A 3,678-nucleotide genomic window follows, 5' to 3' on the forward strand; every position below is an offset into this window, starting at 1 on the left:
CATCCCCATGCTGCCTGTGCCATTCACAACCAGGAAAATAATCGCGTAAAGCAGGCTGGCTCGGATCACACCCGGCCTGACGTGCACAGTGTAGGAACTGCTGGCACCCTGGTCTGAGGGGGTCGTTAGGACCCTGCTTGGGGCTGGGGCTGCCCAGAGTGCCAGGCGTGCCTGATTCACTTGCCTGTGCAGATCGGACGCTGTTCCCCACCTGCAGGGATGAGTCTTACAGCCTCCTTGCCCAGCACCCTGGTGTTCCCCTGGGGCTTCCCTGCCACCTGCGCCCGTTGCCTCTTTCCTCCCCCCGTCTGTCCATCCTTGCTGAAATTCTCATGAAGTGCTGATTTTATTGCGACAAGTGGCAGTTCATTTTTTTAGGTAAATAATTAAAAGGATCAGTTATTTTAAATGTTGATAGTACCATAATTCATCAAAATAATTTATATCAGTTAACTGCCTCTTAAATATGATCTTATAAATGATGCCTTCTGAAGCTAAAAGTCATATGGATTCAATCAGTTTGTTTAAAATTGACTGTCTGCTTTGAAATCTTCTAAGAAGGAAATCATGACAAATTCCTGATCAGATAAACACCATTCCATTATTAAAGAGGATTAAAAAGAAGCATGAACTAATTTGAATAGACCTAGCAATTTCCTGGGTTTTATTCTTCTGTATAAACCTGACTCTTTGTATAAAAACTCTATTCTGGTTTCCTACCATAAGCAAGGGATTCCTTAGCAGCAGCCTAGAAACAACCTTACCATCTTGGTGACATATACTTCACCTGATGCTCACTTGGTGCTCCAACATGGACAGTGTACCTGCTCTCACCTCTGCTCATCTCCCGTGGCGTCCCCATAGCAGGACAGGCATGATGAATCACCATTCCAGCCATGACATTCACCTTAGCCTTCCAAATGCCATTGCTGAGAGGAGTATCACAGATCGCCATAGCAATGTAGCCGTTGTGACCCAGTGGATCAGCCACTCTCAGGCACTGTCCAACGGACACCTGGGACAGCTGATTACTCTTCCCAAAGGCCCACTGCTGGGACCCTCCTAACCCGTGGCACTTCATGAGTCACGGTGGGTCTGATGATTGAGTTTCCGACATATCCAGGCAATGGAGACTACTTAACACCAGTTCAGACTCTTCATTATGAAGGCAGATCTGATTTGGGTCACTGAAGTCACATGCCTGAAGTGGTCCCTTCCGACTTGGGTGGCCCGGGGCCACCAGACCTTGCTGGTCTGTAGGTGATAGAGCCTTCCATGTCGAAGGACATCGGGGCGCTTTGGCCTCTGTTGATAAACATAGGTTGCTGGGGTTTGGCAGTGGGCACAGATATCTGCATCTCTGGGTGATGCTATCCAGAAACCACTTCAGTGATTTACAATCTAACTTCTTCCTCAATTCGGCATGCTCACTGACATTTCCATAGCTTCTTGTCCTCAGATCAGATTTTTACAAAATATATATTTTTAATGATTTCAGAGAGGAAAGAAGAGGGAGAGAGAGATAGAAACATCAATGATGAGAGAGAATCATTGATTGGCTGCCTCCTGCATGCCCCCTACTGAAGATCAAGCCCACAACCTGGGCATGTGCCCTTGACTGGAATCGAACCTGGGACCCTTCAGTCCCCAGGCCGACGCTCTATTCACTGAGCCAAATGGTTAGGGCCAGATCAGGTCTTAAGGAAAAATACTGCTCCTCATATTCATCCAACCAAATGCGTGCCGGCCTCAGGGAGCTCTGTGCCACGGTGTCCTGGCCTTCAGGAGAACCACGTCGCCTTTTCCTGAAAATGTGTCCAACTCCAGAGCAAGGGACCAGAAGAGTTTACTCCACACACCCAAATCCCAAAGGAATTGTCTACGTTCCCTCCTCCCGGATTTCCCTGCCACGGTCATACTGACCAAGTCCACGGAAACAATCCTCCAGCCATCGCAGGTGACTTAGCTCCTTCCCGTCCTCCGAGCTCAGAGAGGGGAGCCAGACCCCATTTGAAGGGCAGCCCCCGCTGAACCTCCGCACACCCGGGGAGGAGCTGTAGGCCAGCGTGTCCGCACTGACGTGGCCAGCACTGGGCACAGGACCGCGGCTGGTCCTCCAGTGTGGCGGCCAGCACTTCAGTGGCTGCGCAGGGACACCAGGGCTCCTGCTGCATGGGCCGCGCCAGTCACTCTTCCTCCAATAATCCCTCACGCTTTGTTTCTTGTTATTTACTTTCTCTAGGGAGGTGTTTTTGGACGAATTCACCTAGTTCTCCTTTCAAATCATGGAAGTCACTGCCGTCAGCCAGGAGGGTGACTCGTGGAGAAGCAGCTGGTGCGCGTCCCGGATGCTGTGCACAGTCCGGAGCGAAGCAGACAGGCTTTATTGTAGAAACAAGTAGTAGCACTAGCGACGGCAGCTCTGTCGGGTAGGACTACACGGGGCACTCCCCGGGTCTGCACATCCTTATGGAGCCCACGCCGTGGCTAATGAGCATGTGGAAGGCATGCTTCTGATACCCCAGGTCTCTCAACTCCTGGTCATGTTGATTAAGTCACACCCAACTGAGAGGAGACTTTCCTGTTGCCTTTTCTGCATCTCCAGTCTGATGATCTACCACATCATCAATCTTGTTTGCGTTGAACTGTAATTCCTTTAAAAAATATTTTTATTGATTTCAGAGAGGAAGAGAGAGGGAGAGAGAGAGAGAAACATCAGTGATGAAAAAGAATCATTGATCGGCTGCCTCCTGCAGGCCCACACTGGGGATCGAGGCACAACCCAGGTATGTGCCCTGACTGGGAATCAAACCGAGACCCTTCAGTCCACAGGCTGACACTCTACCCACTAAGCCACACCAGCTAGGGCTGAACTGCAATTCTAACACTGGACTTGGACCTCGGGTGAGGCAGGGGTGGAATTGTTTGGGGAATTGTCTGTGGGGCCCAGACCCCTTGATGGGCAGGCACATTCTTTTTTTTTTAAAATATATTTTATTGATTTTTTACAGAGAGGAAGTGAGAGGGATAGAGAGTTAGAAACATCGATGAGAGAGAAGCATCGATCAGCTGCCTCCTGCACACCCCCTACTGGGGATGTGCCTGCAACCAAGGTACATGCCCTTGACCAGAATCGAACCTGGGACCCCTCAGTCCCCAGGCTGACGCTCTATCCAGTGAGCCAAACCAGCTAGGGCTGAGCCACCTCACTGAAGTTGAAATAAACAGAAGGCAAAGCAGTCCAGTTCACAGATGCAAAAAGGCATCCATAATAGAAACAGAGAACTTGACGCTTCCCATTATGGACCTTGCAGAGTTGAAGGGCCATTTTCACTTTCCTGGAGCAAAAGCTGCTGGAGCCTTAAACTGGTGCTGGAGGCTGGGCATGAACTGGCTTGAGAGTCAGACACTCCAGGCACCGAGGTGGGGATGCTTCTGTGGGCGTTACCTCCAGGAACCAGGTCTTCAAGGTGAAGGTGAAGATCCCAGAAGACCCTCTGGTGAATCCCGATGCCACAAGGCAGGATGCCGGCCCTCTGGGACCAGGGCTGCGGGGTCTTCCTCCCACCACAGTCCAGGTCCAGCCTCTCTGGCCGCAGCGGGAGGAGCTGGTTTGGAGGAACTGCAGTGCTGGTGACCAGTGACCAGTGGCCTGTGTGGTGGCAGCCAGCATTTTGC

At 51.0% G+C, this 3,678-nt stretch overlaps 1 pseudogene; it reads right to left on the reverse strand.

The window, feature by feature from the left end:
- Positions 1-908: 908 nt before the first annotated feature.
- The window catches only part of LOC102251255, a 4,396-nt pseudogene continuing 1,626 nt past the window's right edge, over positions 909-3,678 (reverse strand).

The sequence above is a fragment of the Myotis brandtii genome, unplaced genomic scaffold (genome assembly GCF_000412655.1).
Source record: "Myotis brandtii unplaced genomic scaffold, ASM41265v1 scaffold105, whole genome shotgun sequence".
NCBI lineage: Eukaryota > Metazoa > Chordata > Mammalia > Chiroptera > Vespertilionidae > Myotis > Myotis brandtii.